The sequence below is a fragment of the Elaeis guineensis genome, chromosome 1 (genome assembly GCF_000442705.2).
Source record: "Elaeis guineensis isolate ETL-2024a chromosome 1, EG11, whole genome shotgun sequence".
In the NCBI taxonomy this organism is placed as follows: domain Eukaryota; kingdom Viridiplantae; phylum Streptophyta; class Magnoliopsida; order Arecales; family Arecaceae; genus Elaeis; species Elaeis guineensis.
The window spans coordinates 168,570,860-168,583,102 of record NC_025993.2 but is presented as its reverse complement, the minus strand read 5'-3'; positions in this window follow the sequence as shown (position 1 = coordinate 168,583,102).

Genomic DNA, 12,243 nt, shown 5'->3' with positions numbered 1-12,243 from the left:
GCCAGCATTGCGCTTGACATGTACGTTGTCACGGTTGCTCATCGGCCGTTGCAGATGTGCTCATGTTCCATAAATTATGGGGATACAGCAAGAGCTGGTCTGAAAAGAAAAGAAATAACTTCTTCATGTAGCTGCAGTAAAGTTTCTGCCCCTTGACTACGGAAAGTGCCAGACTGCTGTCCATGTTCTGTAATTTTTCAACAATCAGTAGGGGGCTCCTCCATGTGCCATCTTTTTCTGGAAATGCTATTTTTCACCAAAGATGACAGATATTGATATATTTTATATGGTGAGAGCATGGAACCAAGCATCTTCTCGGGCAGACAAAGGTCATGGAATGTATGCATTCTTGTTGGCTGGCCAAATCAGTATAGCATTTCTAAACCCATGCTCTTCTCGTGGCTGTGTTTTACGGCCCGATGAAACGTATATGATGACAGATATAACGAGTCTCGTATACAAATTCCAACAATTCCTTACTTCTGTGGATCTATAACCCATTTGTCTCCATGTATGCACATCATTATATATGCTAATAGACTATTTTATAATAGCATAATATTGTTACGTTACGAATTTATTATCGAGCCTCCAATACTTACGAGGATCTCGGTCGAGTTCCAGAATCAGCTCAACGCAGCGGATTTTTAACTTTTGAGTATTTGAAATTTTGAACTAAAACCTACACATCAGATAAAAGATACGCGTAGGGTGGGACTTTTTGCTGCCATCCTCTCTGATCATGGATTCCCACTTCCAGGCTCCACTTGGCGGAGTATCACATTCCATAAGAAATATTATATTTATAACTTACACTAGCGGGCTCTCCACTTGAAAGCAAATTTTCTGACGCAAGATTTTAGCTCAGGATGGTGTTCCATGTCATTGAATTCACCCGTCCATGGATTAGATTAGAAAGGTGTTCAGAGCGAGACCACAGTGCTGGTCCTGTCACTCCCAATCTTCCGTAACGCTGTTAAGTCTACGACTTTCCTCCAAAACTGTTGAACTGTTTTAAATAAGAAATAATAGCCATTTTAATTTTCCTTTTGACATTCTAACTTTGACTGAAAAATAGCTCTGATGACAGCATTCATGGATCATTACAAGGAGAAACAATTGGCAATAGTAGCAAAATTTTGGGATCCTTTTCAAGTATTAGATGGAATCACCTTCAAAAATGCTACATACGAAAAGAAAAAAAAGAGTACCTCTAGTAAAATCAAACACAAGTAGAATAACTTGCTTGCATCATAATTTACAGAATTAAATATCATTTTACCAATTGATATAGAAACTAAAATTCAAAAACCTTTTTAAGTTGATGAACATAGAGGACAATAAATAATAGTCATTATTCTTATTGCATAATCACTATTATAATAGGATAATAATTAGATAATACTGTTACATACCAATTGGATGAGTAGTGCTAGCAATTATATTACCATTGGAGTTAGTGCAAAATAACAAGATTGATAGCCATCATAAGATAATAATGCTATTTGCATACCGATTGGATGACTACTCTCAACAACCATATCATAGTTAGAATTAGTGCAAGACAACAAGATAGGTAACCGTTGGGACAATCGGACCTACTCTCTCTGATTCACGATCGACCTTTTGACTATGTATCGGTATCTGGTGGTAGACCATCAAAGCCAGACCGCCGAACGAGTTTTGGTCCAACTACAGCATCTATAAGACTCATCGTCCGATTTTCAGTTGGCGCCATGGATATGGACATCCAACTATCAGTCGGTACACCAACAATCAGCTGGTAATTTTCAATCGGCTCAGTGATGGATCCAAGTCAACCATGATGACTCAATTGACTACATAACCGATGGCCAGTCGGTATATCAGAGTCATTGATCGATGGTCAATCGGTATATCAAAAGCACCGACATACAGTCGGTATACCAAGATGACCAACACGTAGTCGGTATGTCAGATTCTATAGTTATAATACCACAATCATGAATAAAACTACTACACACTATGACTGTTAGCACGCATAAACTGCCCATTAACTCCATAATAATGGTTCGATAGTGGAGGTTAACTATCCTTTCGTACCACAATAAGCGGGACTCCACATGTTCGACGGTTACATCCAAATTATTTATATAAAAAGAAGGTAAGAGGACAGCAAGGATAAGACATACTAGGCTATTACTCTGTCAAAATCTATTTTCTACTATCATGTTTACCACTCTCCACTGACTTAAGCATCGAAGGATCTCCACCGGACACAACTTCGGTTAGTGTGGACTTGTTTTGCAGGTCGCTCATCACTGGACTTAGACTTACTCGAAGATTGGCCGCAATAGATTGGCACCCTAGGAAGAGAGGAGAATGAATTCAGTCATGGCAAAGATAAGAGCCCATAACAACTCTACTGGTTCCATCGGACAGTCTTCCCATCGAGAAGATCTCCCACCTCTACCTCCAATGGCAGAGCCCAGTTCTTTGTGTCCGACCATTACTATGGACGTCCAACAACTCACTGCTTTAATACAGCAGATGAAAGTATTGATAGAGGTAGTGTATAGCCTTCAACAACATCAAACACAGCAGCACTAGTAGCAGTCGGTGGTGGATGAGTTGGTGCCACGTATAGTGTCGTCTAAGCACAGTCGCTGCACCCCATGATGGTCTCCTTCTCTATCTTCGAAATGACGATCGGCTCGATACTCTCATCATATCGAGCCACTACCTTCTCGGCACTCCCACCATGCCTCTCATCATCAGCGATAGTCTCCTTCTCCTTCTCGCTGCCATAGTATCAAGAAGGGGAGGAGGCTGCACTTACCTTCAACTTCTCCCTCCTCAAGTTCTTCAGGAGATTCTATCCCTGCATTCTCACATCAATGGCGACTCGACGGTTATGAGCGCAAGTTTAGAGAAATTGATCATCGACTCGCCCAACTCCAGGTGGATGGCTGAGGGTCCTCCAATGATCTTGGCATCCACACTACTCCACCTTTCTCCTGATGCATCTTGAACGAGCCGATCCTGACTCGGTTCAAGATGCCACAAATGGAGCTTTATGATGGCTCCACCGATCCTGTCAATTACTTGGAGAGCTATAAAGCTCTTATGATGATCCAGAAGGCAACCGACGTTCTTTTATACCTTGACTTTCCGGCCATTATTTGGAAAGCTGCTCGGGCCTAGTATTTTGAGCTCCAGTCGAAAAGCATCCATTTTTTCGAGCAGCCAGAACAATCATTCGTGGCTCACTTCAGCACCAGCAAAAGAATACCACAAATATCCGATAGGCTCTTCTCCATCAAACAAAATGAAGAAGAGACTCTGAGGAGCTTCATGGCGTATTTCAATACCACCACACTTGAAGTCCGAGACCTTAACGAGGACATGGCCATCTCAGCCATGAAGAGGGGTCTAACAGGTTTCAGGTTTACTTATTCTCTCGATGAGACCCTCCCTCAGACATATACCAAACTTTTTGAGCATGCATATAAAGTATATTTGCATGGACAAAGACACTACTGATCAACGTCAATTAGAAGAAAAAGGTCAGAAGAAAAAGAAGCAAAAGAGTGGAGCTCCGACCGAACCAAGTCGGAAATCAAACAACAAAGGAGCTTCACCCCACCGACAGAGTCCAAAATCGAATAACTTCAGTTTCAAGTATGACTCCTACACTCCTCTCTCTGTCCCTCGTGTATAGATTTTAATGAAGATTGAGGAAGAAAAATACCTCCGTCACCCCCCACTAATGAAAGCATCACCGAAGAGCCATGATAAGAGAAAGTACTATTAGTTCTATCATGATCATGATCATGATATCGAATAGTGTATTCAATTCAGAGATGAAATAGAAATCCTGATTCGACGAGACTATCTCAAAAAATTTCGATGCGATCATCCGACTCAAACTCCTACTGACCGACAACCTGAGCACTAACTTGAGAAAGTAAACAACAATCGACCAACGATGGAGGTCATCAATATGATCTTCGGATGATCGAGAGATTGGAGGGTAAACTCTGAAGAGGAGTCATTAAAAAGCAACGATATGATAATGTAATCTCTTTTTCAGATGATGATGTTTGAGGAGTACAAACTTCTCATGATGATACTGTCGTTGTCTTGATGATGATAGCAAACTTTGATGTAAAAAAAATTCTGATGGATAATAAAAGTTCGATTGATGTCTTGTTCTACTTCACTTTCTCACAAATGTGACTACCGATTGATCGACTCAGAAGAGTCTTTACACTCTTGATTGATTTCACTAAAGATGTAGTCAGTGTGGAGGGCAAAATTACTCTCCCTCTGACTACAGAAACCAAACCACGATAAAGCACTGCCCTCTTGACATTCACGATTGTACGAGTTTCTTCGGCTTACAATGCCATACTCGGATGATCGGGACTTAACATGTTGAGAGCGGTAGTTTCGATTTACCATCTCCTTATCCGATTCCAACAAGGGACGGGGTCGAAGAGATGCGAGAGGATCAGTAACTAATCCGACGCTGCTTCATGGTTTCTGCTGAAAGTAGTAAGCCTGAAGACCCTCTGTCGGTTGATAAACTAGATTAGAGGGATAATAAAAAAAGAGACGAGCCGGTTGAAGAACTGGTTTCGATCCCATTAAGAGAAAAAGATCTGACTAAAACTGTTCAAATTGGATCGCTATTGTCATGCCCCAAATTTGAAACATAACACAATCATGCTATCGAGGGATGGGACCCATGATAACACGAAGCCAATCAATCATAATCAGCTAAAATTCAACAAATAAAAGATTCAGTTCCATTATTCATTAAATAAATAAATCAATATTGGTTCAGAGCATCTAAATTCAAAATCAAATATAAATCTATATCTCAAAATTCATAAATTATTTACTATAAGTTCGTGATCATTAAATAACTAAACTTCAGCTACAAAATTTTCAAACATACTTCATAGATCCCCAAGCCTAAATTTTCTTTGCCAGTCCTAACTTTATTCCTCTGTACAAGAAAAAAAATAAGAAAAATATGAGCTATACTAGTCCAGTAAGTAGAACTTGCACTTCCTTATCGGATCAAGCATAAATTTTTTATGATAATATATTATTTAAAAAATAATAAATAATATAAAATAAAATATTTCATAGAACATATAATAAAACAAGTCATAAACCAATCATGCATGCATAAATCATGAACATTTCATAAACATATTTCGTAAATCATTCTTATCATATATTTGTATCATATTTTAAAATATTATTCATAAATATTCGTGCTAAGATCATTATTATATCTGTGACATGGTCATATTTTTTAATCGATAAAGTTCTTATTTTGTGTGTCAACTTTATATCCATTGATGGGGCCATGTTTTATGTAGATGCTAGCTCCGGATGTCGACTTTTTCGAAGAAATTCTTTCATAGCTATCTGAGAGCCTTTAAAATCTTTATATCTTTTTCTTAAAATATACATATACATAGATAAAAAAATAATAAAATTCATACTTCATAATTATGCTATTTTCATAAGATATATTCATAAAATCAATGCTCATAACAAAACATGCTTTTTCATATCACATATGCTGATTCTTATTTTATAAAAAATATGATTTCATCAATAAAAGATCATATACATGAAAATCATGGAGATTTAAAAATAAATAAGAAGTATAAGATCCACTTATCTCGTTCATCTTAGATCTTCAGACTTCGTTAGAAGAATCAGCTAATTCTATTTAAAATATCAAATCATTATCAATTTTTATTCGATGAATATAATAAAATTAAATTATAAGAAAAGAAGACCATTGATTAGACGTGTCAGACCATCTAGACACCAGGACAATTCAGGATCTTCGAGCTGAGGGTCAGATTTAAGTGACTTGATCAAAGAATTATGAAGCACAGATCGAATTAAGGTCAAGATCAATTAATAGGATTCATTAATAATAGATTTGAAAGATACTTGATATGGCCAAATGAGGTTGACATACAGTACGGATATCAAAGCAGCTTCGGATCATCTTTTTAGAGTCAATGAGTCCCTAAAAGATGAAAATATGACTCGATACAGGATTCATAGACCTTCTTAGAGAGAGAAAATCGATCATGAGAGAGAAAATAGAGAGAAAAAATGAAGAGAATCTTCGTGTCCTTCAAAAATGACAATCATGATTGAGATCATCAGAGGTCATATCAAGGTGACTCAATATGGATTAATTATGATCAAATATTATAAATTTTGAATAAAGATCAGGTTGGGATCCAACCTACTGCATGACTTTCAAAATAATTTTAGATCATCTTATTTTCATCTTAAATTTATCTTAGGATCCGTGATGCAATTAGAGAGAGAGTAGGAGAGAGAAATTCTAGAGAGAGAAAGAGAAAAAAATTTAGAGAGAGAAAGAGAGAGAAAAGAGAGGAAAAGAGGGAGAAAGAGGGGGAGAGAAGAGAGAGAAAATACTCTCTCTTTTTTTTTCTTTTTCTTTTCTTTTCTTCTTCTTCTTTCTTTTCTTTTCTTCTCTCTTCCTGGCCGAATAGAGGAGGGATACGAGGGGGGACTTGGTGGCTCGTGCTCCAACAAGGTGTGGTGGCATGACCGGAGGTTTGGTAGTGACGGCTGATAGTGAGGGGCAAGAGATCGCCGGCGATGAGGCTCGGCCGGCTGGGGAAATTTAGAAAAAAATTTTGAAAAAATAGGAGACCTGCCCCTTTTCTTTTATTTTTCGATCATTAGCTGGTCACTGACAGCCAAGACCTTCGAAAAAGAGAGATAAAGAAATGGAGGTCATGCTATAATGGAGTGGCACCACGAGCGGTGGTGTTGGTGACCAGAAAGGAGGAAGAAAGGCTCGATCGAACAGGGGAAGAATAGGGCCACCCCTTTTCATGAGTTTTCCATCGATCTCGATGGCCGACAAGGGTGTGCAAGGCCATGGAAAGAAGGAAAAAGAAGAAGAAGAAGAGCTTACCTCAAGCTTCAGCAGCATCGTCGGCTTCAATTTCTGACGAGCATGATTACGGAGAGGCCACAGCTTTAACGGCCAAAATCGAGGAGAAGGTGAGGGAGGAAGGCCGGTGGAGGTTCTTAGGGAGGGGGGAGAACTATTTATAGATAGCCCTAAGACCTCCGGTGGTCCTAGGTCTCTCGACCCAAACGGGATTCACCAGAGAAGAAGACTCCTATCATGAGTCTTCTTCCCATTTTTTTTTGGTTTTGTTTTGGGCTTAGTGGGCCAATCGAGTGGGCTTGATTTTCTTAGGAACAGGGTATCACATTCTACCCTCCTAAAAAAAAGTTTCGTCCTCGAAACTTAGCATACTTAAGATTTCGAACATTAAAATACATAACCCTCGTATTATCCTAAAGTTTTCAAATTATTTACATCTCAAAGTACTTGTTCCATGAGTTTTCAACATAAACAATTATACGGTATTTCGAAACTAGATTATTTTTAGTTGCAAGATAATGAATTTTTTTGATCTCTTAATCTTAGATTGACATTTCATAATTTTGTATCAATAAAATTATTTACTTTTGATTAATTTAATATGAGAATCATAATTGATCCTATCTATTCTTCATAAACATAGAAAAGTCTAAAGCATTAGATGTTCAAAATTTTTTTAACCACTGCTATATTAAAAGAATCAATTATCGAAGACAATATTGTAACATCTAAATAAGCCAAAAAATCAATAATTTTGTCCATTCATTTATTAATGATGGTCTCATTTATAAAAATTAAATTTTTGTTTATATCTTTTACTGCATTAGTATTTCTAACTAATTTTAGTATAATTCAACCACTATACTTTTACTATGCACTTTGATATGAACCCCTCGAATTCTCTAAGTCTATCGAATGATCCTAGCAAAAGATCTAATCTTTTTTTTTTGATAGGACTAGAACAAAGCTTTAAGTTTCTTTATCTTTACTATTCCTCGATCATGCCACATTAAAATTAAATCTTGATCCACTTTCTATATTTAAAATTATTGCATAAGCTTTCATCACTAATTTAGAATTCAATATATCTAGAATTAATTTGGAGTAAGTTAACTCTAGATTTCCTGACAATTGAGATAATTCCAAACTAACCTTTTTTTATAAAATGATTAACCCAAACCTCCAACAAATTAGAAGGTCTCAAGTCAATACCATTGTAAGTAGAATCAATTTGGTTATCTTTTATAGATAGCTTCTTTCATCATGACTCTTACATCAATAAATAAATCGATATGAAATCTTATCATTTATTTATTAAAAACTCATATAAGTCTTTCAAAAATTTGATAATAGCAAGATATCTTAGATCACCTCCAAAATCTAAATTTTGACTTGAAATAATCAATGTACTCCATTATCTTCAACAAACTTAAGAAAGATCAAGTAATCTAACATAAAAGAGGCAATACAAATTATTAAAGATTTCACTAATATGTACATATCATCCAATCCATAAATAAATAAAAAAATATATATATTTTATTTTTTTATAAATTTTATACATGATCCTCTTATAGGTTCAATATTCGAAAAATATTTATTTCTTATATGAGGTATATATATATATTTAGCCATATTCTAAATAAGTTTATTCTAATAAATTAAAAATTATAATGATCAAATAATTAATATCAAAATTTGAAAAGCCATCATGATCTTCATCCATTTCAAGTTTAAAACTCTAGAATCATTTAAATAATAATTGAATAAGTATACTCAATACAATATATCAATATATCCTATTTTATTCTAGAGTCAACATCTCTCGTACATAAGTCAAGCCTTATTTATTGAAATCCAAAGTATAACTCATCCAATTCTTTAATACACTTTGTATACCACTTTACGTAAAAATTTTATTATAATACCTATTGATCCAAAATTCAAACTTTGAATTCTTTCTGTTACTTCTATCATATTTTTTATGATCATAATCTTTATACTTAAATCTCACTTAAGTCACAGTCTCTATTGATCATAACCTAAGCTATGATATTACTTATATCATGCCCTAGTCACTTAATCTACAGTCTCAAATAATCATAACCTAGGCTCTGATACTATAAAATTCAAGTCCTAAATCTGAGACATAACACGGCCATACTATCGAGGGATGGGGCTCATGATAACACGAAGCCAATCAATCATAATCAGCTAAAATCTAATAAATAAAAGATTCAGTTTCATTATTCATCAAATAAATAAATCAATATTGGTTCAGAGCATCTAAATTCAAAATCAAATATAAATTTATATCTCAAAATTCATAAATTATTTACTATAAATTTATGATCATCAAATAACTAAACTTCAGCTACAAAATTTTTAAACTTGCTTCATAGATCCCCAAGCTTGAATTTTCTTTGTCGGTCCTAATCTTATTTTTCTGTACAAAAAAAAAGAAAATAAAAAGAATATGAGCTATACTAGCCCAGTAAGTAGAACTTGTGCTTCTTTATCGCATCAAGTATAAGTTTTTTATGATAATATATTATTTAAAAAATAACAGATAATACAAAATAAAGTATTTCATAGAACATATAATAAAACAAGTCATAAACCAATCATGCATGCATAAATCATGAATATTTCATAAACATATTTTATAAATCATTCTTCTCATGTATTCATATTATGTTTTAAAATATTGCTCATAGATATTCATGCTAAAGTCACTATTATATCCGTGAATGGGTCATATTTCTTAATCGATAGAGTTTTTATTTCATGTGCCAACTTTATATCCGTTGATGGAGCCATATTTCGTATAGATGCTAGCTCCGCATGTCGATCTTCCTGAAGAAATTCGTTCATTGCTATCTGAGAGCCTTTAAAATTTTTATATCTTTTTCTTAAAATATACATATACATAGATGAAAAAATAATAAAATTTATACTTCATAATCATCCTATTTTTATAAGATATATTCATGAAATCAATACTTATAATAAAATATATTTTTTCATATCACATATACTGATCTTTATTTTATGAAAAATATGATTTCATCAATAAAAGGTCATATGCATGAAAATCATAAAGATTTAAAAATAAATAAGGAGCATAAGATCCACTTATTTTATTTATCTTAGATCTTCAGACTCCGTTAGAAGAATCAGCTAATTCTATTTAAAATATCAAATCATCATCAATTTTTATTCGATGAGTATAATAAGATTAAATTATAAGAAAAGAGGATCGTTGACCAGACGTGTCAGACCATCCAGACACCAGGGCAATTTAGGGTCTCCGAGCTGAGGGTCAGATTTAAGTGACTTGATTAAAGAATTGTGAAGCACAGATCGAATTAAGATCAAGAATAATTAATAAGATTCATTAATAATAGATTTGAAAGATACTTGATGTGGCCAAATGAGGTTGACATACAGCACGGATATCAAAGCAGCTTCGGGTCATCTTGTTAGAGTCAATATGAGTCCTTAGAAGATGAAAACATGACTCGATATAGGATTCATAGATCTTCTTAGAGAGAGAAAGTCGATCATGAGAGAGAAGTAGAGAAAAAAGTGAAGAGAGAATCTTTGTGTCCTTCAAAAGTGGCAATCATGATTGAGATCATCAGAGGTCATATCAAAGTGACTCAATATAGATTAACTATGATCAGATGCTATAAATTTTGAATAAGGATCGGGCTGGGATCTAACCTACTGCACGACTTTCGAAGCGATTACAGATCATCTTATTTTCATCTTAAATTTATCCTAAGATCCATGATGCAGTTAGAGAGATTAGGAGAGAGGAATTCTAGAGAGAGAAAGAGAGAAATTTTAGAGAGAGAAAGAGAGAGAAAAAAAGAAAAGAGGGAGAAAGAGGGGGAGAGAGGAGAGAGAAAATACTTTGTTTCTTTTTCTTTTCCTTTTCTTCTTCTTTCTTTTCTTTTCTTCTTTCTCTTCATGGCCGAACAGAAGGGGGACATGAGGGGGGACTTGGTGGCTCGTACTCTGACAAGGTGCGATAGTATGGCTGGAGGTTCGGCAGTGGCGGCCGACAGTGGGGGGCAAGAGATCGCCGGCGGCGAGGCTCGGTTGGCGGGGAAAATTTAGAAAAATTTTTGAAAAAATAAGGGACCTGCCCCTTTTCTTTTATTTTTCGATCATTGACCAATCACTGACAGTCAAGACTTTCGAGGAAGAGAGATAAGGAAATGAAGGTCATGCTACAAGGGAGTGGCACCACGAGCGGTGGCACCGATGAACGAAAAGGAGGATGAAAGGCTCGACCGAACAGGGGAAGAATAGGGCCACCCCTTTTTATGAGTTTTTCATCGATCCCGACGGCTGATAAGGGTGTGCAAGGTCATGAAAAGAAGGAAAAGGAAGAGAAGAAGAAGGAAAAGAGCTTATCTCAAGCTTCAGCAGCGTCGTCGGCTCCAATTTTCGACGAGCACGATTACGGGGAGACCACAGTTTTAACGGCCAAAATCGAGGAGAAGGTGAGGGAGGAAGGCTGGTGGAGGTTCTTAGGGAGGGGGGAGAACTATTTATAGAGAGCCCTAGGACCTCCGGTCGTCCTAGGTCTCCCGATCCAAATGGGATTCGTCAGAGAAGAAGACTCCTATTGGGAGTCTTCTTCCCGTTTCTCTTTTTTTTTTTTGGTTTTGTTTTGGGCTTAGTGGGCCAATCGGGTGGGCTTGATTTTCTTAGGAACAGGGTATCACAGCTACTATCTGAGTCAGAACGGAATCAGCTGGTGGATCTACTAAGGAGAAATGCTGATGTCTTTGCTTGGTTGGCAGCTGACATGCCCGAAATTTTATCAGAAGTAATAACTCACCGATTAAACATCGATCTAAAAGTTAAACCGATGAGACAGAAGAAAAGACCTTTTGCTCCAGAGAGGCAGAAGGTCATCGACAAGAAGTAGATAGGCTTCTTGCGGTGGGCTTCATCAGAGAAGCTAATTATCCAGATTGGCTAGCCAACATCATGATGGTGAGAAAAATTAATAGAAAATGAAGGATCTGCATCGACTATACCAATCTGAATGAAGTATATCCAAAGGACAGCTTCTCTCTACAAAAGATTGATTAGTTAGTCGATGCAATATCGAGGTACAGACTCCTGATTTTCATGAATGTCTTCTCAGAATATAATCATATCCGAATAGAGCTCGAGGATGAAGAGAACACAGCCTTCACAACTGACAAAGGCATCTATTGCTACAAAGTGATGTCATTCAGCTTGAAGAAAGCTGGAGTGACCTACCAATG